Genomic DNA, 25,664 nt, shown 5'->3' with positions numbered 1-25,664 from the left:
TAACATGACCATACTTGGCCCATCTAGCCAATGAATGATTAGGCTAAACTTTGGTTGGCAAACCTAACCACCATTTAAAAAGATGCAGTCAAAAAATCATATTATGAATGATAATTCCATCAGCCGATAAGCACCAGGCCTTTGGGTCTCCAATGATTATCCAACTGATGGACCCATTATCATCCACTTAATGGGAGGCTATGATCTAGTTATCACCATAACTATTTTATTTTAAGGATCTAATAATTTTAGAAGTTTTAATTGATTTAGAGAATGAGGTCAGATGAACCAGCTTATCATGATCGTCCCACTGGCTTCACCAAGTCAGCTTAAGAGAGACCATTAAAAGGGCTAGTCTAGGAGCACCTAAATCAGTCACACTAATTTACCTAGCTGACATGGGTCAGCTCGAATAGTCAAGTGATCCAATCAAAATATAATTTCACCAAGAGGCCAGATAAGTTCGATCGATGGGAGGGTCTGCCAAAGCTTACCTTAGACACCATAAAAAATGATCAGATAAGCGGGCTCCCAATTAAAAATCATCGGTCTGGTTTACCTTAGACATCAAATGGTTTAATTAGTTTCGATTGGATCAACCTAACAGTTCATGCTAGACCGCTTAGTCAAGAATCAAGTCCATTTGGTTCTCGTTAAAGACATGGACTTGACCAACTACAACTATTGTAATTGATCTAGAGAATCCTTGACCTAATCTAAGACAACAATTGATTAGATTTAGTCAATTTTTTAATTAAGTCCATCTTTAATCTAACCTTAAGTCTACCCCAATTAATGGACCTAATTCTCACTAACCCATTAACCCAATGTGTTATGGTTTGGGTCTTAGGTTCTTCAATTCACAATCCTAGAACCTAATCAAAACAACTTCTTAATTTTTAATTAAGTTTTGGGCTGAGGGTTGGGGTTTGATTTTTGAAAATAATTTTTATGTTTGTAAAATAATTTTACAATATGATTTCACGAATCAAGTTGCATGTTTGATTCATAATCAAGATACAAATGAAATAAATATGAAACTACTTTAGATCTAATCTAAACAGGTTCATGTAATTGAAATAATTTTAACTTTAAACTGCACAAATTTTTTTGACAAAAATATGATGGTTCTTTGTGCAAGCTATATTAACAAAGAGATTTTATTTTAGATTTAAATATTTTTTAAATCTAATAAATTATAAATTTAATCTAGATCACATCTAACAAATTTATGATTAAAGATAGATCTATACGAACTAGGACAACCTTTGCACTGTAAGGGGTAAACCTTACAGCTGGACAACCTTGCAGTTCGCGATTGATCTAAAAATTTTAATTTTAAATTTAATAATTAGATTATAAATTAGATTTAATCTAAAAAATAATTTAAGCATGTATAAATAATCATGTAATAAACAACCTGGCTCTGATACCAATTGAAGGAACCAGATCTAGGATTTCAGGATCAAATCTTGAAACTTTTTTAAAATCATGTAGCGAAAGACTAAAATAAATTAAAATTTATTTTATAAAATCAAAGAATCTCTAGATCTAAAATTTTATTACATGATTATTACATGACATTAAATCAAAAATTAAAACATATAGAGAATGAACTACATGTTGATCATATCAACATGTTTCTATGCTACATCTAATGTATGTAATAAACAATAGATTAGATCTATTACCTTGCAAGTTAGACATTCTAATCTTGCTGATCCGAGCTTGAGGATGATGTTGCAAGCTGCACATGCATCCAACCTCTAGGAGTCATCCACATGAGCCCACGAATCTCGATCAAAAGTCTTGCTCCAAGAAATCAGCACAGTATGCTAGGACTGTGCTGATCCTTCTTCGATGGTTGATCAGGTGCCTCCTTCTTGATTTGGACTCTTCCAAAGATGAGAAGTAGGAGGAGGAGTTTCAAATTTGAGATGCTCTCAAAAAACTCAAGATGGAGGAATGGAAGAGATGAACACAACAACCCTAGAAGAAGATCCTCTTTTTCTTCTCTTTGCTCTCTCTAGACACCCTATCTTGTGTCTATTATATCACCACGTCCCAACCTTTTTTCTCTCTAATTTTTGGATCTCCCAAAGGTCTCTCTTTGATCTATTTTTTATAAAAATTTTATAAAGAAATTTATTTTATATAGAGAGATATGATAGAGTCCTTGTCTAGGTCAAATACCTAGTCAAGGTTTATCCAAACATGGCAAGATAAGGGGCGCCCAACTCTTGGGTGCCCCCTCCTTCTTTTTGTACATGGACCAATAGTAAAGGAAACCTATTGAGTGCCATAAAAGTCATAAAAATCTCAAAAAAATTTTGGGTAAAATCAGTGCAAAAAGAAAAGAGTTTTGGATTTCTAAAACTCTATCTCATAGAATTTGAAATCCAAACTTATTCCTACTTTGATTTGATCCACAACCATCTTCCATGTAAGAAAGAAGAGAGAAAACCTTTTGGGTATGGTGAAGACCTTGGAGAGAATTTTTATCACACAAGATAAGAGGAAATTGGCATGGAATAAGAGAGAGGGCGTGGGGGGCTTATGTGGCGCAAGGTAGAATCCTAGTCTTACTAGGATTCTATCTTATGACTTGTTTTAATTTGGTTTCTCAAACCAAATTAAATCAAAATTAGATTAACCTAATTAAAATAGATCTTAACTCAATTAAAAACTTAATTTAATCAGATTAAATTTATTTTAATTTTTTAATCAAATTAGAAATTAGGTTGACCCAAGTCCTAATTAAATTAGGACTAGTTTTTTCTTACACTTGGCTTATCCAATAAACAAATTGAACTTGATCCAATCAAGCTCAAACTAAATCTAATTAAATTATATTTAATTAGACTTAATCTCAATTCATTGGCTTAATCAAATTAAGCCAATTAGCAATCAAATTGCTAATCGATTCTCCTACAATACTTGCACTAGGTTAAATGTCAATCGTATTGATCGTTTAACACTAGAATGATTCTTAATCGTTGATCAACCATCCGATCGGATCATAAACTTTAATGTGTGTGACCTCATAGATTTGAACCTAAATCAGTAGTATAAGAATAAATTTTTATACCAATCGAAGTGACCATCTAGCAATGGTACCCGACGATCGGATAGGTCGAATGTGTAGAACAACATTCTTAGAACCCATGCAGATATAGTTTTCATATAATTTATCTCCTTGATCAAAATGATCATAGGATATCTCAAATTTCAACTGTCAACTTTGATTAGGTTGTCCATATTGTATTTTAAAATATCAAATCCATCTGATGGATTATCCTGGCCAAAGTTTTGCTAAATTGAAATACAGCGATTCATTCATATCCAACTCTTGGAGTGGACAATCCCATCTCGATCATACTCTGACTTTGCAAGTACTTGACTGTGCCCAAAAGCCTTTCATTATTGAATTAGAAATTCAGTTAGTCCAGTACCAAAGCATAGTGAGTTGCTTGTAAGTCATTGAGGCGATCTCAGGTCTAAGGGACACTTATACCTATATCCCATTAGAGACATTCTTGATAGTAGAATACTCTAGAGTTGGTCACGTTCAATGATGATGTACCCTTACATCTCACCTGTATGTCATACCAATATCTCCACACTCTTTGGTTAAGAGGTCAATCAACCCATATGGCCTACAGTGACCTATGCTTGATAGAAGCTGGCATCCTTATTAATAGCCTATCATTTGGTCGTAAATAATTTTAAGGACTAATCGATAAATTCTCTCTTTATCGAACTTAAATAGTCCTAAAGACTTCATCATAATAATGGAGTTCGTTAGAAGATGAAAACTTACGATAAAAATACCAAAAATATATTTTATTTATTAATAAATCAATTATAATACTTGATTGCTCAACCGTCAACAGCTTGATGATTGGCTTTTGGGATATATTTTCCAACATAATTCACTAACACTTGGTGAATTTATTTGTTACAACTTTTACATAAGGTTAATCATTAATCAAATTGATGATTAAACCCTGAATGATTCTCAATCGTTGATCAGCCACATGATCAGTCGAAACTTCTTTTGAGTATGACCCCATAGGTTCGAATCTAAGTCGGTAGCACAGGAACATCTTCCTGAACCAATTGATGTAACCATCTAGCAATGATGACCCAACATTTGGATACGTCGAATGATGGCGAAGTAACATTCAAGAACCTATTGGTATATGGTTACCGTATAATTCATCCCTTTGACCCTAATGCTGAGGATGACCTAGGATTTAACTGTCAATCCTAGATAAATCATTCACATTATATTTCAATCTTTTTCAAATTCATCATATGGATTACTCGGATCTGATTTTACTAAATTGAAATACACTGATACATATCTCCTACTAATTCAGAGGAGCCAATCCCATTTTGACTCACGCACCGACTTGATAAGTACTTGACTGTACCCAAAAATTTTTTATCACTAAATTAAAAACTCAGTTAGTCTGGCACCAAAGTATAGTGAGTTACTTGTAGGTCACCGTAGTGATCTTAGGTTGGAGGGACACTTATACCCATACACTTCGTGAGCTACTTTTGATAGCAGAGTGCTCCGTAGTTGGTTACGTTCAGTGATGATATACTCCTACATCTCACTTGCAAGTTATATCAGTGTCTCCATGCCATTTGGTTATGAAGACAACCAACGTATATAGCATACAATGACCTACACTTGATATCGCTATCGTTCTAGTAATAGCGTATTATTTGGTCGTGAATCAATTTAAGGACTACGTGATAAATCTTCTTTGATTGATCAAAGTAGTTTAAGGACTTCATCACAATATAGGAGTTCGTTAGAAGATGTATCCTTGTGATAAAAATTATCAAATAATTTTTATTATTTATCAATTCATATACATTTATAATTAGTACAATCATCAAATGATTGGCTTTAGGACACAATTTCCAACAACTCCCACTTGGACTAAAGCCAATCAGTATAGTATCACATATCCATCTTCGATTTATCATCTCAGAACTCTTAGATACTGAGGCTTTAATAAAATAGATTGGTCATACTCTCCTTTCTATCGATCTTCTAAAGATTGACGTCACCTTAACAGATTTTTCTGAATAAGGTGGTAGCGATATAAAATATCTGGTAAGCTAACAGAACTTTGGCTCCTTGGTATGAGCTATGGCTCTGGTGCTGTACAATATAGCAGGACCATCATCGAAGGGTGCCTCTCCTAGCTTGCCAGTGAACCTGTACATCACATTGCTTTGTTGCAAGCATCGAATGCTACAATACATCTTGCCTCGCAATTTGAATTTGGTTATATTTTTTTGCTTAGAACCTTTCTAGCAGATTGCTCCATTATTTAGGGTAAGGATGTATTCCGACACATTCTTGCTATTATTATGTCCAATTGAAAACTGGAGTCATACTTCATAAGTTTTAAGTCAGATTCTCCATAACCAAGTCATTGGTCCTTAGTATTTCTCAAATACTTAAGGATGATCTTCCAATAATTCTCATCTGGATCTTGCAAGTATCCACTCACTACTCTAGTGAGTATACCATATCCGATCTTATATATGGTGTATATGATAGAATAAATTCTACTCATAAATATCCTATGTATGTTGGACTTAGAAAACCCAAGCAGTCTCTTAGATCTATCTCTATAGATCAACCCTAGGATGAGAGATGCTTTTCTCAAATCCTTTATGGAGAACTATAATAACAACAAAATCTTATTCCCTATAATGTAAAGAATGTCATTCTCGATTAAGAAAATTTCATTCACATACAAGATAAGAAATACACTCATAGAACTATTAACCTATTTATATTTACAGGATTCTTCTTCATTCTCAATGAAGCTATGCATTTTGATCACTTATCAAAATGCATGTTTTAACTCCAAAATATTTAGCATTGCCATAAGAGAAAATATCTTGTTATGGTCAATACCATAATATTGATAATATCTTTAGGCAACCAGATGAGCTTTGTAGATCTCCACCTTCTCATCTGTGCTACTTTGGTCCTATTGGAGATCCACTTACACTCTATGGGCATTATCTCTTTGAGTGGATCAATGAGTGTCCATACACCATTGACCTTCATGGACTCCATTTCAGATCTATGGTTCCAAGCCATTATTCAGAGTTGAACCTTTGCATGGCATCCATGTAGGTGATCAGATCCTTGTTGTTCTCATCGAGTTCAACAAGTTCACATCCTAGACCTAAATACCAAAGTATCTATCTGACAGATGTGGTACTCTACCGGATCTCCTTAATGGTGCCTTTACAATGGATTCCAAATTTGATCTAATCTATGGTTTTACTAGATTGTGTCAGTTCTTCTACCTATCAAACTTCATAAGTTTCACATTAAAGGCATCAATACCTTCACCAAGGTACTCCCTTTCTAAAAGGAATGCCGGACAACTTTTGTTCTTTAGCAAGATAGAAGTTATATCTCTTAGATTTTTTTTGAGGTACCCTACAAAATAATATAGGATCAAGATCCAAGCTAATCTGTCTGCAAATGCTTGACATAAAACAAACACTCCAAACCCCAAGGTAAGAAAGTATCGGCTTATGCCTAGTCCATATCTCATATGGAGTCTTTGTAACTGATTAATTCAGAATCCAATTCTGAACATAACAAATAGTCTTAAGAGTATAACCCTAAAAAGAGACTGGCAAACTTATAAATCTCATCATGGATCGAACTATATCTAACAAAGTCGATTCCAATAAGAGAGAATCCTATTCTCTTCTATATATGTCAAAAAACTCATCGAAAGGGCATTCTTCTCTTTGATCTGATCGAAGAGGTTCAATACTCTTTCCAATTTATTTTTCTACCTTATTATAGACTTATTTGAATATTTTAAATAATCTAAATTTATGGCAAATATGTTCGTAAATTCAATACATCAGTATGTATCAAATTCAAAATATCATTGGCTCGTTCATCTTTTCCAGTAAAAGGTGACTTGATCATTTTACTAAAAAGACAAGATTGACTGGTTGACAATGATTCATAATCATTGACTTCGATAATTATCTCTTGTTGATCCTGTTCTTGTTTAATGATCGAGCCTAAACTACCAAAGGTAGGCTTTCATAACATTATCTACTTCAAGAAGTTTGTTTGATTGTGTACAATACATTAACAGGCTGTGACTATTTACAAATATCATTTTTTAGTTGTCTGCATGATTTTGACATCATTCATAATGAAATCAAAAAAATCATTAGACAATAGTGACAATCACTAAAATAATATTATTAAAATTAAAAATAGGCTCGAAAATTTCTAAAATCAAGATTGGAACATAACTTCCAACTCCAATATCTAGAAATCTCTTGTGATTATCAATCTTTCTACTAATCTGAAGTCGTTGTAACAATTTGCATGGACTTTCGATATTCAATATCTAGACAGCAGTATCACAGATAGAGAAATCACAAAGTGTTATCATATAAGTATTTTGTTCAGCAATCCTTTGCTGATTTCTCTTCTTTAGCCTGTTCGAATCAAGAGACTCTGCCAGACCAGGTTAACTTTAGACTTTTTTGTTAGTTCGGACTTATTAGCCCAAGTACGACTCTTTTGTAGCTTCTTTTTCTTTTTTTTAAAAAATTATTATTCCACTGAAGATATATCTTCAGAGGTACAAAAAGAACTCCTTCAATATTTAAAAGATTTTTTTTCACTGAGCATCATCGAATTTACAATAAATTCATATTTTTTGCTGCTCTCAAAAATACTACATGGTGATTTGATCATTTGACCACTTCTGATAAGTGTCTTTGATCGCATCATATGGGTTGGATGTGAAAACTTCAGGTGCTAGATTCATAATTATATGTAGGATATATTCATGCTCTAAAACTATTCGTAACTTCTGATACCAATTATTGAAGTTGGATCCTATAAATCAGTCACTGTCAAACAGTGAATGGAGCAACGTACATCGAGCCATAATTGAAAGGAAAACACAAGACCTCTATATTTATGAATTGATTGAGTCTAAAGATTTAGAATTTAGTCTAAAGGTTCTCCCACTATTTTAGTTGAATTGGTAGCCTCTACCTCCAATTTGAGAAATTATCTTAATTCTTTAGTGGATACTAGAATCCACACAGACTGTATATAAGTCTGAGAATGGCTCGATCAACCCATATGCATCTATAGGTAGGTTCTCAACCAATTATTTTTTTTAATAATTTTTAGTAATTAATTTTATCTCAAATTTTATTTCAGTAGGCGATGGGCCTCCATTGAAAGTTTCGATTAGGTCAAACCATTAATATGAACCTACTCAATATTTCTAACTAATGAATGATCAGGTCCGAGGATGGCTGGATCAATCCAACCATCATCAGATAGTACAATAGAGTCATCATATGATGAATGATAATTCTATCATTCAGAGAGAACACCAGACAGATGGCACCTATAATGTCAATAAAAAATAATGGACTCATTATCATTCATCTTAATGAGAGTCTATGATCTAGTTATCCCCATAACTAGCTCATTTTATGGACCTAATAATTTAGAAGATTTGATGATTAGTTTCAAGAAGAGATGAGAAGAGATTAACCAGTAAACCACAATCCTCCCACTGACTTCACCAAGTCATTGAATTGGATTAAGATCATACGGTTGAACTGGCACCTAGATTAGTCACATTGATCAACCTTAATGGCATGGGTCAACTCAAATCACTTAGTAGTTTAATCAAGACATAATTCATCAAATTGGCCAGGTAAATAAGATCGATGGGAGGGTCTACTAAGCTTGTCTTAGACACCATCAAAATAGCCAGATAAGCTACTCTCAATTAAAAACCACCGATCGAAATGCCAAACTTACTTTAGACACCAATTGGTTAATTAGTTTTGATTTGACCAACTTAATGATTTGAGTTCAACCACTGAGCCATAATCAAGGTCCATTTGGTCTAATCAAAGATATGGACTAGACCATCTATAACTATTGTATTGGTTCTAGAGAAATCTTGATTTTAATCTAATTCAATATTTGGTTAGATTTAATCAATTTCTCTAGTTAGTCCATTAACTCTTTGATTCTAACCTTAGATCTAACCCAATTAAGAGGACCTGATCTAAGCTAATCCATGCCCCCATGTTTAATGCGAATGTTATTAGATCTTAAATCATAATTCTAGATCTAATCGATTCTATACTTAATTCTCAATTAAGTTTTGCATCAGCATGGTTAAGGTTTTGAAAATAATTTTTACATGTAAATCATAAAATTTTTTAGATCAAATCTAAATTTTTTATGATTTTAAATCAAAATAATTTTGATTAAACAAGATTAGATGTAACTAACTTCTTCGCAACTTGCATCACATACAACAACACCTAGGATTTCAAGATCTAAGGTTTTGTAAGAAAGTAAATTTTTTCCTTTCATTTTTTTCTTCATGGGATCTAATCACATGACACCCCTACACACCATAAGCACACCTCATCGAATGGGAAGAGAAAGCCTTTAAACCCTTCTTGCTCGTATGACCGGACGGCCTGGTGATCAACCCAATCTAAGTACTTGCAAATTGGATCATCTAATCTAATCACATATCATATATACATGGATTTAGATCTAATTTAAATTATATTAGATCTGATTATAATCTTAAATTATATTTAAATCAGATCATAAACATCATGTGCATGACATAAAATCAGATTTTATCAAAGATCAGCACAAATTAGGACAACCTCTTCATTACAAGGGGTAAACCCTACAGCAAGACAACTTTATTTCAGTTTATGCGATCCATCATTAATTAAATTTAGATCAAAATATCATATATCATATAAAAATAAAATTAAAATTTAGATTTAATATGCATATATATCATGTCATAATGAACCTAGCTCTAATACCACTATTGGGATGCATAAGCGATTTCATGCATGTATTTCAATTTTTTTTTAAAAAATTATAATGAAAGATAACTAAATTAATTAAATTAATCTAATATATATATGATCTAATCATTAAATCAATCTATTTTAGAATTTATAACATATTATGTTGCATATAAAATCTGAAATGATCTGAAGATAAAATCAGCATGCATGCATATGAGTAGTAGATCACATCTACTTCTAATATGAGTTTAAAACTCCATACCTGATCATGGGTTGATTATCTCCACTATTGAGAGACATGGTGGAAAAAATCCTTGCTGGTTGCTCACAGCTGCACATGCATTTATCCTCTACAAAAAATCCACTTGAAGTCTCGATCTGATCGATCTTCTCGAAAGTGCTAGCTCGTATGAAGACTATCTTCTTGGTTGATCTGGATCTTTTCTTCAAATCTCTAAAATTTTTTTAGAAATTAAAGATATATTTTTGGAAGAGATGAAGAGATGAAAGAAAGATAAAGAAGAAAATAAATTTTTTCTAATTTATTTCCTCCTCCCAAACCCTTAGAACCAAAAATCTGAAATTTAGGTTTTTACGTACACCCCAAGAAAGAGGACCTTCCTCTCTATTTTTTACATCATGAATTATATCCAAACTTCTATCACATGAAGAGCTCTCTTTTGGTATTTTACACATAAAAGAAACCATAAAATCTCTTTTTATAGGCATGTAAGGAGGTGGGGAGAAGAGTCCTAATGATCCTGGACTCTTACAGGATTCTACTTTCCTTTTTAATTCTATATCCTAAAATATCCCAAAAAAATATGAGACACCTCTTTCCATATTTTTTTGTAGTAAATCAATTCTCCAGCTAATCTTCTACAAAAAAATCTCCTCAAAATATCACACATATAAAGAGAAAAAAATTTATTAGCATGGAGAACAAATTCTCTTGATGAGGAATATTTTGAAATCTAATTTTAGAACCTTTCTTTTATCAAAATTAAATCATATTTGAATGTGAGATAGATAAAGAAAAGGAGTCTTTGGTGTGAAACAATCTCATACAAAATAATTTTATGTATAGAGATATATGGTATGCAATCTAGGTTGGTGCAGGAAGAAGAGTCCTATTCCAATAAGGACTCTAAGTTTTCTTATTGGAATATAAAATAAGTTTCCTTATTTGAATCTAAATCAAATCACATCTGATTTAGCCCAAATAAAATATATGAAACTCAATATAATTAGATTTATAAATTTTTAATCAAATTTTAATCAAATTAAAAATTAATTGAACTAAAGTTCTGATCAAATCAGGGATAATTCTTTCTTAGCGATTAGGTCATCTCATAACCTAATCAGGCCAAATCTAATTGATCTAATTAAATTAAATTTTATTTAATCCTCTTTGCTCAATCAAATTGAGCTAATTAGCAATCTAATTATTAATTAATTCTTCATTAATTTACTAATACTTGATGAATTAATTTATTATAATTTTTGCATAAGATTAATCATCAATCGAAGTGATGATTAAACCCTTGAATGATTCTCAATCGTTGATCAGCCACATGATCAGTCAGAAACTTCTTTTGTATATGACCCCATAGATTCGAACCTAAGCTGGTAGCATAAGAATACCTTTCTGAATCAATCGATGTAACCATCTAGCAATGATGACCCAACGTCCAGATAGGTCGAATGATGGTGAAGCAACATTCAAGAACCTATTGTCATATGGTTACCCTATAATTCATCCCTTTGACCCTAATGCTCAAGGATGACTTAAGATTTAACTATCAATCCTATATAAGTCATCCCATATTATATTTTAATCTTTTTCAAATACATCACATGGATTATCCAGATTCAGATTTTGCTAAATTAAAATACACTGATGCATATCTCCTACTAATTTGGTGAAGTCAATCCCATCTTGACTCATGCACCGACTTGACAAGAACTTGACTGTACCTAAAAATTTTTTATCATTGAATTAAAAACTCAATTAGTCTAGCACCAAAGTATAGTGAGTTGCTTGTAAGTCACCGTGGTGATCTCAAATCGAAGGGACACATATACCCATACCCTTCGCGTGCTACTCTTGATAGCAGAGTGCTCTGTAGTTGGTCACGTTCAATGACGATGTACTCCTGCATCTCACCTGCATGTCATACCAGTATCTCCACACTATTCAGTTATGAGGACAACCAACGTATATGGTACACAATGACCTATACTTGATATCACTATCATCCTAGTAATAATGTATCATTTGATCACGAACCAATTTAAAGACTACGCGATAAATCCTTCTTTATCGATCAAAGTAGTCCTAAGGATTTCATCATAACATAAGAGTTCGTTAGAAGATGTATCCTTGTGATAAAAAATATCAAATAACTTTTATTATTTATCAATTCATATACATTTATAATTAGCATAATCATCAAACGATTGGCTTTAGGACATAATTTTCAACAAGCTATTCTTAAACACTAATAGAGTTGGCTAGGTTAGCATATGGACCTAATTATAAAATTACTTTTCACACTTTCCTCGATACCAATTGATCTAAAGAATTCAACTTTTGAATTGAAAGTAAATCCCGACATTATAACTTAATATAATTTTTAAGAGAGACTTTGAACTGGTCTCGGCACATCTTAACTATATCTACATAAAATATACTCTACATATTATGCAATATGACATGTAAACACAAATCATAATAGCAATCATATAATCATACCAAAAATTTAAATAAGGGTGCATTAGAAGTCATAACATATGACAAGCATACTAAAACATAAAGCGACCCCTAATCATATTAGGCATGCATAACACCCTTAACCATACATCGATTTAAGCATGAAGCTACCATGATAAAATAAATATTAAATTATCAAAAATTTATAATTCTAATAATTAAAATTTAAAATCATGGTACATATAAAATCAAAAATATTTTTTTGAGATTAAAGATCAATGCTAAAAATCAATATAACATATTTGGCAATATATGATCAATAACAATTCTATGCAACTATTTTGCACTTGTTTGATCGAATCAGATAAGGATGGCTCTGATACCACTATTGGGATCTGACCATATAGTGGAAGGTGATTTTTAAAATTTTAAAATTAAACAAGTCAATAGCTTTATCAAATAATACTATTGAGTCAAAATCTAAACCCTAGAATCACCTTGCCGATATCGATAAAACAAAAATAAGCATACAAAAGAGATAGAATTTTTACTTTCATCAAAAAAAAAGAAGTGGCACATTAGTGTTCTCTATGAGACTCTAAAGTAGAAGTCCTCCAATGGTAATCTACATGAAATTTGGTCAAAGTCCATCCTAATTGGTGCGCCATCGCAGCCTTGTCTTCTTAAGAATACTGCCGACTTCGAACTCATGGTACGATCGCATCAAAGCCCAGTTATCTCCAAGATTACCACTAGAATCATGCCAAGAAGATACTCTTTAGATGTATCATAATCTAGGATTTGATTTTTGGCTCCAATATATGAAAAAATCAAACCCTAGGGCACACTAGCAACTCTTGCTAAATTTTTCACCACCCTTCTTACAACTTTTGCCACTCAATTTTCCTTGCTTTTTTCTCAAATTTTTTTCAAAATTTTTTTTTATAATTTCCACATCCCTAATCTCTAGCTTCAATCCAAAATCATAGTAGGTAACCATGTGGGACATCCCATATAAATAAGGGACCAAGAGACATGTCATGGGATGAAGGGGCACCAATCTTTGATGCTCCAACTTCTCACACAGTGAATAAATTCACTGTGTGGAATTTTTGATGCATGAGAGACTTCTCACAGAAGGAATCTCCTTCTTCTACATGCCATAAAAATTCCACTTAAGTTTGGTGACAAATCAAAGGACTTCTGGTTGAGTAATTAAGGCAATGCGTATAGTTAAGAGCCTTCATGAAGGACTCTCCAACTTCACACACTGAAAAGAGGTGGGGTGGCATTTATTTTTGGCATAGATTCTAGTGGGCACAGAGGAGTCCTTCTTCACTTGAAACTATTTTAAGTTGAATAAGGATCCAATTTAAATTGACCCAATCCCATTAGATCAAAGGCAACTGGTCAAGGTTAGCTCAAACACTTTGATCTAAATCAATTTAAAAACTTGGGTTAATACAATATGCTAGCATATCAAATTAACCCATAAAATTTATATTAAACTTTAATTAGATTAGATCAAGATCAAATTCTAAAGTGTGTGATCTATTGAGCTCCAAATCTAGCCAGCAGTGGACCAAGACTTTCGACGTAATCCTAATTCGATGAGATTAGGTCAGCTGAAGAGTTCCAATCAACTTGAACTCTTCCAAATTGATTTTAGAATTAAACTCTTTTAATTTTGATAAATTTATAACTCAAAATTGATATCTAGCAATATATCATAACTATCCAAAAAATTTAAAATTTTGATGAAAAATTATCAAAATATCCTTCAGTGGCAAGTTACTGTGTAATTCAATCTTTCAGTCAAATAACATCCCAGATGAGCTGTGGATATGAAAATATGTCAAATCCAATCACTTATATTTATGTATTTTGATTTGAAGGTGATGATTTAGTAGATAATACATTAAAAATTCTTTTCTAATTATCATCCTGCCTTGGCCAAAGACTTTCGAATCATCGACCTATGAGATCACATAGGATGTTTGCTCCTCTTATTAGGAGTGACTGATCTCTTATTGATCACTCACAATCTCCATGCACTCTTCACTACATCCAGAACATCCTATACAAAGATCAAAGAATCAAGTTAGGAAGCGGACCAAAATATGGATCCAAGTACATAAGGTACCATGATAATCTCAGGTCAAAGGATCACTTACACAACTCCCACTAGAGAAACATCAGTTGATATGTAAATAAGACTCCATCTAATATTCTCTCACAGGTCAATTCAATAAAATTATTCTTTAATGAGTATCCATATCCTTGTATTAGTATCACCACACAAGTGGTTATGAGATCAACCATCCTCATTTCTGAGCATACATAGGATATGCCAGTCTTACCGATATTATTGATCTCTGACTCAATGTACTAACACCTAAAATATTTTAGATTAGGATTATCAAAGATTTAGGTCTCACTGACATGATCTCATCACGGCCCTAAAATCATTGCCCAGACCTACGAGATTCATTATAATCTTAAGAACATTAAGATGCAGCATATAATGAATCAAAAATATTTATTTTATTAATAATATAAATATCAATTATATGAATCTGAAAGATAAATTATAAAAAATATCCTATCGCATCCCATATGTGATTCACTTGTAGGGCATTATTCTTTTAGAGTATGAAGCCCTTCTTATCGGACTAAGAATTGCAAAGGAGCTTGGAGTGCAAAAGCATAGGATTTGTATTGATTCACAACTGATAGTAAGACAAGTAAAGGGAGACTTTGAAGCCCAGAAGGAGAACATAAAGTAGTACCTCCAAAAGATGAAAGATCTAACTTTGGTATTTGCTGACTTTGATATTTAGCAAGCACCTTGACTCATTGCTTTTTACATATTTTTATTTTTTTTAAAAATCAAATTTAAACTAATAATCACAATGTCCTACAACAACATCGTAAAATATCAAATTTTTAGCACCATTATCAGGAAAGGAACGAACACTAAAGTTTTTGATTTTTTTGATTTCTTGTGAATATAGCTTACTAACTTTTCTTAGTTTTGTTGTAGAAAAAAAAAGAGAAAAAAAAAGAGAGAAAGAAAGCCTCTAATTTTGTTTGGTGAGATCAATCCAAACCCTAGATTTCTTTCTTTTTTAGCATTAGTTGCTTTTTTTTCAAATTGACTTAAAAATAACCCCCTTAAACCTAATCAAAACTTTATGATAAGAGTAGAAATCCTAATTTCTTGAGCATCTATCATTTAGATTTATTTTTTGGTGATTGCTGGAGATAAAGTGAGCCTCTCAAGTTTAATTAGTTTCATGCATCTAATTTAGTTGCATAGAATTTCTTGTTTGAAATTGGTTGTGCATATTCATCTTAAATCAACTTAAGGACAATACATGTTAACAAGATAAGGTAGGAGTTTCATCACCTTTTCTTAGCCTAAAAATAACCAACTAGTATCCCTCATTAATCTAAGCCTAATTAAAACTAAGGAGACATTGGCCCCTAGGATCAATTGAGTTCAGTTCGAGTATTATGGTGAAGTCAAGTGCAAAATAAGTCTGAACTCACTGCTAAAACTACTGTCTAAGGCAAAAGGTTAAAAAGGCTAAGCCTAAGTAGACTCATGGTTATTTAATTAAGAATATTGCAATTAGCTCAAGAAGCCTCTCACGATCCCACCTCTTATCTGACTAGTTGAAGGAAGTGAGAATAGACTCAACTCGCACCTAGGCTGATTCACACTACATCGAACTACTAGGTCTAAGTAACCCATAAGTGTCTTAGGTTTAATTGCTTGCTAACTTGATTATGATTGATATATATATATCATTTCTGAACTACACATATTAGGGTTTGAACTGCTACATGCATGGTAGGAGATCTTTTTTTTGACCCAGTTGAACCCAATCCTAAAATTAAACGATCGATCCATGTCAAACTTGATAATCAAATGGCTGAAAATTCTGAAGAACCACCTAGGTAGATGAACGAATACTTTATTCCTTCCATCTATACCATCGACTTGTATCCACTTATCTGACATTCCTACAAGCCATTATGAGTTCAAGTCGATCACAGTCCAGATGCTTCCATCGTTCTATAGAAAAATCAATGAAGATCCTTACAGGCATCTGATGAGCTCTTAGAAGTCTATTCCATGGTGAAGATCCAAAATTTTACTAATGCTGCACTTAGATTGACCTTGTTCCCTTTTCTACTAAAGGATAAAGCCAAGCACTGGCTTGGCACAATAGGGTGACCAATCTGATCTTGGGCTGAAATGCAACATGAGTTTTTTAAGAAATTTTATCCCATAGATCGAACCAACACTATGAAGTGAGCTATCACTGAATTTGCTCAGCTTACAGGAGAACAAATTCATGAGTCATAGAATAGACTTAAGAAACTTCTTAAAAAATGCCCACACCATGATCCATCTAAGTGGCAAATTATTCAAGCTTTCTATGATGATTTAGGACACCAATATAGATAGATGGTGGATGCATCTTGTGGAGGTGTGTTTATGAGCAAGAGTGAGGATGAAGTCGATGCCTTGTTTGAAATCTTAAGTGAAAACTCGATCAACCATGCTTCATTATCTTCCTAAGAAAGATCGATTTCTCACCAAAAGCAGACAAGAATCTATGAGATCAAACATTCAGACTTTAGTTCTAAGACTGACTGAAACTTGATAGCTCAAAAATTACATAAAGTCGACCTTCTTGTTCAGAAGTTATATCAAGTCCTAGTCTTAGGTCAATAATCTCCTACACAATATACATCACCTTTTAATTATCAAGAGATTTGTTTCATCTATACTAGTCCAGTCCATCATATGAGTGAATGTCCCACAGTCGCACAATTTTCACCTTTCATCCAAGAACAAGTTCAAGTTGCATAAGGTTACTCCAAGCTGGTTAATGATCCATTCGCAAACACATATAACCTAGATTGGATGAACCATCCCAATTTTTTTTTAAAACCCCAATAGGCTCAAGTTCTGATCTAAATTCCTCCTGTGCAAAATTTTCAAAATTGGCCCCAATACAAAAATTATGCTTATAATAGAGGTCAACCTAATCAGCCTATCTAGCCATCATATCATAATTAGCCATCATACCCACCTCCTCAATAAATCAATCTAGCTGATGATAGATTTACTCAACTTCAACAACTGATTATGATCCAACAGCAATCCATTGCAAGGTTAGAAGCACAATTGGATAGTTAGCTGAGTCCCCCATGAGGAGAGAATCAGGTCAATTACCGAGCCAACCAATAGTGAATCCCAAAAATAACCCATCCAATATCCACCAACCATTTGGACCTATTCATCAATCCAATATCCCACCTAAGAATCTTCAATTTGAGAATGCCAAAGCAATTTTTGAGCTTAGAAGTGGTAGAATTCTTAAAATCCCATACTAAGACTTGGTGAGAGAGGTTAGTACTGATGCTAGTTAAAATATGAACTTAGAAGAAGTGGTTAGTATCGAGACTAACCACATAGAAGAACCTGAGCCCTGAACTAGTATTGATGCTGGTTCTAATTTGAGTGAGAGAGATAAAGGGAGGAAGAGAGCGGATAAGCAATCCGAGATATATAAACCTAGAGTCCTATTCCCTTCAGTCCTAGAAGTTGGTGCTTCTCACAAAAAATAAGGAGCACACAATGAAGAGCTAATAGAATTATTTAAGCAAGTTCATATTAATCTATTCCTCTTCGATGCAATTTAGCACATTCCAGCTTACGCTAAATTTTTCAAGAAACTTTGCATCCAAAAGCGTAAGTCATGAACCACAAAAGGAATTATGCTATCTGAAGATGTAGGTATAGTCCTATTGAACCTATTGCCTCAGAAAATGAAAGATTCGAGTGCTCTTTTGATTTCATGTGTTATAGAAGGCATCACCTTTGATCGAGCTCTATTAGATTTAGGAGCTAGTGTGAACCTACTTCCAATCTCGGTCTATAAAAAATTTGGGATAGGAGAACTGAAACCCACATTGATTAATTTGCAACTAGTTGATAGATTTGTAAAAACATCACGTGGTCTGATTGAGAATGTCTTAGTTAGAGTAAATAAATGTTCTTTTCTAGTAGACTTCCTTATACTTGATATGGAACTATCTTAAGAGCTGAATCAGAATCCCATAATTCTAAGTCGTCCATTCCTAGCACTGCCACTACCAACATCAATTGTAAAATAGGAGCCATGGATATTTTTTTTGGAGATCAAAAGGTAAGAATCAACATTTTCAATACCTTGAAGTACACTCAAAAGGAGAAAAGCTATTCTATAATTGATCTGATAGATAAGATAGTTGAGTTTGATTTCTTCTTAGATTTGATGAAAGATGATATTTTGGATAAGCCCATTGAAGAAACCCAAGTCCAGAAGGTGAATGTTCTACTTGATTCACCTCACCCATCACATCCATTATCTTAGTCAATGAGAATTGAGCCCTTATCTGAGCTAGAAACTAAACCATTACATCCTTTGATTCAGGCCCCACCATAACTTGAACGGAAACCTTTGCCTGAATCACTTAAGTATGTGTTTCTAGGATCTGAGAAAATCTTATCAGTAATTGATAAGTGGTATATTTTTATATTTATTGAAGGTATTTTTGATAATTTATGGTGCTAACATCCTCTTAAAAATCTTAATTTCATGAATTTATTGAATTTTCTTAAAAAATAAGTGATTTTAAAAAAAATATGAAATTAGATATATTTATAAAAAAATAGATGTTAATTTAATTAAGCAATTTAAATACCAAAATGAAGAAAAATTTTTGAAAAAATTAATGCATATATTTTTTTAATTTTTCAGGTAAAAATCGGAGTGAAAATGGAGCTAAAATATCCTAAAAAATAAAGAAAATAGTCTTTAGTGTACGGTGGACCGGCTGCTCGGTCCACAAAGCCAGGCGCGATCCACAGGAATAGTTACGTGGTCCATAGGCATGGCTCACAGTGAGGAAAAGATCCTGAGCACAATCCAACAATTGAGATTTAATCTGAGGATCGATCCAACGGCTGCTGTCTATTGCTGGTTTATAAAGAAGAGTTTTTGCACGATCGGACGGTCGAAAATGAATCCATCATGAGATCCGACGGTTGAGGATGCTTCTGACTGAGAATAAGAGATTATCAGCATGATCCGATGGTCCAAAACCAATTCCAGGTACCATCGAATGGTTGTGGTTCGATCCAACTTTGATAAGAATTAAAACTATGGATTTTGGGTAGATCTAGGCAGTTCAAGCTCCATCCGATGGCCAGGAATATTTTTAAGGGGATTAATATGATTTTTAAAGATTTTAGGACTCTTTTTTCTACCAAAAAATTATAAAAAATATATCTATAAATAGAGGGTCTGGGAATAAACTTTATAAGCAAAAAAATTGAGTAGAAAGTGTAGAAAAAAATAAAGAAAAAATTAAATAGCTTTAGGAATCTAAAAAAAAGAAGGAGAAAAACTGGTTCGCTCTACGGAGTATGATGGAAGATAGAGAGGTCATCAACCATCTTTTCGATGAGACTTGGCTAATCAACTTCAAATCTTTGTTACAAATTTATTTTATTTTATTATTTCTTTTAAATTTTTTATACTTATATTTTAATTTTAATTAATATAAAATTTATTTTTCTGCACTTTAAATTTCTGTCTTTTATTTTTTTGCATGTAGATGCTAAGATCTAATTAGTAGATCTTAGTACCAATTTATTTTTATACTTTTTAAAGTTTTGTTATTTATTTTTATTGCAAGTAGATGCTAGGATCTAGTTAGTAGATCTTAGTATCCGATTAATTTTTCGTACTTTTAATTTTTATTTTTCAACTTAAATTGCTTTCTCTAAAATTTTATTTTTTTTTATAAAATTAAAGATTTCAAGTCAAAATTCTATCTTCTCTATAGATTCGACCTGACTCACTACTTTCTACATGTTTTTAATTTTTATTGAAGTCGAAATTTGATTGATAATCACGGTGTCCTAACGACAGCATTGCGATCGTATCAATTTTTGGCACCATTGTCGGGGAAGGCACCAATTTTAATGTTTGATTTCTTTAGTTTTCTTATGACTATTCCTTATTAACTTTTTTTTTTTTTGCAAAAGAAAATTCAAAAATTCAAAAAAAAAATAGAAAGCTTCCAAGTTGGTGAGATCAATCCTAATCCTAGCCTTAACTATTTTTTTAGTATTATTTACTATTTTATTTTAATTAACCTAAAATTCATCCACATAAACTTAATAAAAATTACATGACAAGAGTAGAAATTTAATTTTTAGGAGCATTCATCATTGTAGATTTATTTTTGGTGATCGCTGGAGACAAAGTAAGCTTTCAAGTTTTATTAGTTTCATGCATCTAATTTAGTTGCATAGAATTTCTTATTTAAAATTAGTTGTGTATATTCATCTCAAATCAATTTAAGGGCAACACCCATAACAAGATAAGGTGAGGATTTCATCACCCTTCCTTGGCCCAAAAATAACCAACCAGCATCCCACATTAACCCTAGCCTAACTAAAATCAAGTAGACATTGGCCCCTAGTATTAATCAAGTTTAGTTTTGAGTATTGTGGTCAAGTCAAGTATAAAGTAAGTCCGGATTCACTCCTGAAACTAGTATCTAAGGCAAGAGGTTATAAAGGCTCAGCCTAAGTGGATTTGTGGTTATTTAATTGATTTCGTTAGCTTACCTGGCCAATTCAATTGGTGTCTAAGGCAAGCAACGGGGGGACCCCCACGATCCCACCTCTTACCTGGCTAGTTGAAGGAAGTGAGAACAAACCCAATTTGTATCTAGACTAAGCCACTCTATATCGAACTGTTAGGTCTAAGAAACCCATAGGTATCTAGATTTAATTGTTTGCTAACTTGATTGTAATTAACACTAAACCACAACTAATTCTTCCCACCTTACGTATCTAGGTCTAGGGCTCTTTCTTTCTTCTCTCTCCTTTTTCTCTTAAAAAAAATGAAACAAAAATAAAACTTGAATCATACATTAGGGTTTGCACTGGTATATGCAAGGTAGAAGATCTCTCTATCCTGACCTAGTTGAACCCAATCCTGAGATTGAATGGTTGATTCATATTAAACCTAAAAATCAGATGGCTAAAGATCCTAGAGAACTACCTAGGCAGATGAAGGAATATTTTATTTCTTCCACCTATAACCCATCGACTTGTATCCACTTACCTGATATCCCTGCAAGCCATTATGAGATCAAGTCGACCACAATCCAGATGCTTCCATCTTTCTATGGGAATACTAATGAATATCCTTACAAGCATCTGGATGAGTTTTTAGAAATTTGTTCCACGGTGAAAATTTAAAATTTTACTGATGATGCATTTAGATTGACCTTATTCTCCTTCTCACTTAAAGACATAGCCAAGTACTGGCTTGGCACAATAAGGAGACAAATCCAAACTTGGGCTAAAATGCAGTATGAGTTTCTTAAGAAATTCTATCCCATAGGTCGAACCAACACCATGAGGTGAGCCATCACTAAATTTGCTCAGCTTCCAAGAGAACAAATTCATGAATCATGGGAGAGACTTAAGGAACTTCTTAAAAAATGCCCACACCATGGTCTATCTAAGTGGCAAATTGTTCAAGCTTTTTATGAGGGTTTAGGTAACCAATACAGACAGATGGTAGATGCATCTTGTGGAGGTGCATTCATGAGTAAAAGTGAGAATGAAGCCTACACTTTATTTGAAAATTTGAGTGAAAATTCAATCATTCATGCTTCATTATCCTCCTACAAAAGATCAATCTCTCACCAAAAGTGGGCAGAAATTTTTGATATCAAACAAACAGACTCTAGTCCTAAGGTCGATCTGAACCTAATAGCCCAAAGATTAGATAAAGTCGACCTTCTTGCCCAGAAATTTGATCAGTTCCTAGCATTAGGTTAACAATCTCCTGCACAATACACACCACCACCTAATTATTAGAAGATTTGTTCTATCTGTGCTAGTCCGGCCCATCATGTGAGTGAATGTCCAACGGCTGCACAGTTTCCACCTTTCATTCAAGAACAAGTTCAAGCTGTCCAAGGTTTCTCCAAACCTGTCAATGATCCATTCTCTAACACATATAATTCAAGCTGGAGGAACCATCCTAATTTTTTTTGGAGACCCCAGCAGACTCAGGCTCAGACCCAAATTCTTCTTTTGCAAAATTTTTAGAGTAGGCCTCCATACTAGAATTATGCCTACAATAGAGATCAGCCCAGTCAATCTATCCAGCCATCATATCAAAATCAGCCACCATACCCACCTTCTCAACAGACTAATCTAGCTGATGATAGATTAAACCAACTACAACAATTGATCATGACCCAACAACAATCTATCGTTGGGCTAGAAGTACAAATAAGATAATTAGCTGAGTCTACCATGAGGAGATAACCAGGTCAACTCCCAAGCCAACCAGTACCAAATCCTAGGAACAACCCATCCACTCATCAACCATTTGGACCTAGTCATCAATCCAATGTCCCATCTAAGAATCCTCAATTTGAAAATACCAAAGCAATTACTGAACTTAGAAGTGGTAGGATTCTTAAGGATCCATACTAAGTCCAAGTGAGTGAGGCTAGTACTGATGCTAGTCAAAGTGTGAATTTAGAAGAGGAGGTTAGTACTGAGGCTAACCCAATAGAAGAATATGAGCCCAAAACTGATACTGAGAAGAGAGCAGATGAGTTATCCAAGATATATTCACCAAAAGTTTCATTTTCTTCGGCCCTAGAAGCTGGTTCTTCCACTTTAAAATCACCTCCTCCAAAACTAAAATTGCCCTTGGTCACATCTGAGTACACATGTTTACAATCACCTGACACCCTTTCAGCACTCATTACTTCAAACTCAACTCCTAACCTAAAAACTCAATTCATGAGCATTTTAGAAGAATAAATAGAAGAAATTCTCGATAAACAAGGATCTGTGAATGGGTTTGTAAACTATCTTTCTAAAATTAAGAATGAAGATGTGAACTATTTTTTAAAGATTTATAATAAAATATTAAAATTTATTATAGACCATCTTCCTAAGATTGACAATCCAAAACCATTGAAATTTATCAATCCAATATTCGACATGGGATAGGTGAGAGAATCAGCATGGTCTGGCTGAAGACGGTAAACTTAGCACTTCTTGGGAGGCAACCCAGTTTTAAATTTTCAATTTTGTACTTTTTGCTATCTTTTGTATTTTATTTAGGTTAATCAAGTCTTGCTTAGTATCTTTTGTAGGGATATGAAGATAATATTGGCTAAGTTGGGGGGAGAACCAATTTTGAAAAGATTTTTGAATCAGGTGACATCTCTCCTTTTCTTTCTCTTTGCATGCACTCTTCATTTTTCTTACTCCATTGAGGACAATGTCGATTAAGTTGGAGGGGAGGATAAGGATAATAATTTTTTTTTAAAATTTTTAAAGTTCTTAAGTAAGTTAGTATTTAGTATTTAAGCATCTGATTATACCTAAAAATCAAGTTAAACTAAGTATTTTTAAAAGAAAATTGATGTACAGATCAGAAAGTTTGTGAGATATTGAGGGATCAAGTATTAAAAAAATTTAATAAAGAGTTAAGTTTAGAACTTAAATAGTTTTTTTTGAGCATTTCTAAATTTTTCTACCAGTATAAAAAAAAGAGTTAACTTTTTATGAGCTTGTGTAAGGTAACTATATGTTTCTTCATATAAAAAAAAAGAAGAAGAAGAAGTAAAGTTTCCAAGTACTTCATGCTGAGTAACCAGGCCTCTTTGCCTAAGCAAGCATTGAGTTTCACATCAAAAGATATGAAGGGCAAAGAAGCTTTGTTGTAAAGCTAGTTTTAACTTGTAGCCTATTTGATTCGAGTAAATAGGTTCGAGGAATATTTTATACCTAGTGCCCTAAAGCCATCTGATTTAGGAGTCATTGACTGAAAACTCGCTACATGGATCAAATAGAAAGCTTAAGGGGTTAAGACACTCAATAGTAGTACAATATTTAAAAAAAAATCAATCAATAAATGAAGGATGGAAATAACAAGATACTTGTCCATATGAAGGTGAATGATTTGGAGATAAGGGTAGCAATAATTTAAAAAAGTTTAGAAAAAATTTAGTGTTCTTAGTTTAACTCTCATATTGACTAGTATTAATACCCCAATGACATACCTCATTTACACTTTACTGAACATCAGTGGTCCTTTTGAAAATTATTTGGTGAAATTTGAGATTTTAAGTTAAACGATACTTAATTCTAAATTCTTTCTTTACTCGAGGATGAGCAAAGTTCAAGTTGGAGAGTATGATAAGTGATATATTTTTATATTTATTGAAGATATTTTTGGTAATTTATGGTGCTAACATCTTCTTAAAAATTCTAATTTCATGAATTTATTAAATTTTCTTAAAAAATAAATGATTTTAAAAAAAAATATGAAATTAGATATATTTATAAAAAATAGATATTAATTTAATTAAGTAATTTAAACACCAAAATAAATTTTTTTTTTAAAAAATTTAATGCATATTTTTTTCAATTTTTCAGATGAAAATTGAAGTGAAAATGGAGCTAAAATACTCTAAAAAATAAAGAAAATAATCTTTGATGTACGGTGGACCAATCGCTCGATCCACAGAGCCAAGCGTGGTCCATAGGAATAGTTACATGATCCATAAGCACGGCTCACAACGAGGAAAAGATCTTGAGTGCGATCCAATGGTTGAGATTTAATTTAAGAATTGATCCAATGGTTACTGTCCATTGTCGGTTTATAAAGAGAGATTTTTGTGCGATCGGATGGCCAAAAATGAATCCATCATGAGATCTGATGGCTGAGGATGCTCCCGACTGAGAATAAGAGATTATAAGTGCAATTCGACAATCCAGAACCAATCCTAGGTGCGATCGAATGGTTGTGATTCAATTCGACTTTGATAAGGATTAAAACTATGGATTTTGGGCAGATCTGGGCGGTTCAAGCTCCATCCGATGGTCAGAAATATTTCTAAGGAGATTAATATGATTTTTAAGGAT

At 33.0% G+C, this 25,664-nt stretch overlaps 1 non-coding gene across 1 annotated transcript; it reads right to left on the bottom strand.

Annotated features, from left to right (window-relative positions):
- Window positions 1–22,113: 22,113 nt before the first annotated feature.
- Window positions 22,114–22,222, bottom strand: LOC140853029 (small nucleolar RNA R71). The gene has a single exon (XR_012136107.1). It is a non-coding gene; the product is annotated as a small nucleolar RNA R71 (small nucleolar RNA).
- Between the last annotated feature and the right edge of the window lie 3,442 nt (window positions 22,223–25,664).

The sequence above is a fragment of the Elaeis guineensis genome, chromosome 12, assembly GCF_000442705.2.
Source record: "Elaeis guineensis isolate ETL-2024a chromosome 12, EG11, whole genome shotgun sequence".
Lineage (NCBI taxonomy): Eukaryota > Viridiplantae > Streptophyta > Magnoliopsida > Arecales > Arecaceae > Elaeis > Elaeis guineensis.
Note: the sequence above shows the minus strand (reverse complement) of the source record. Positions and strands in the feature narration are given on the sequence as shown.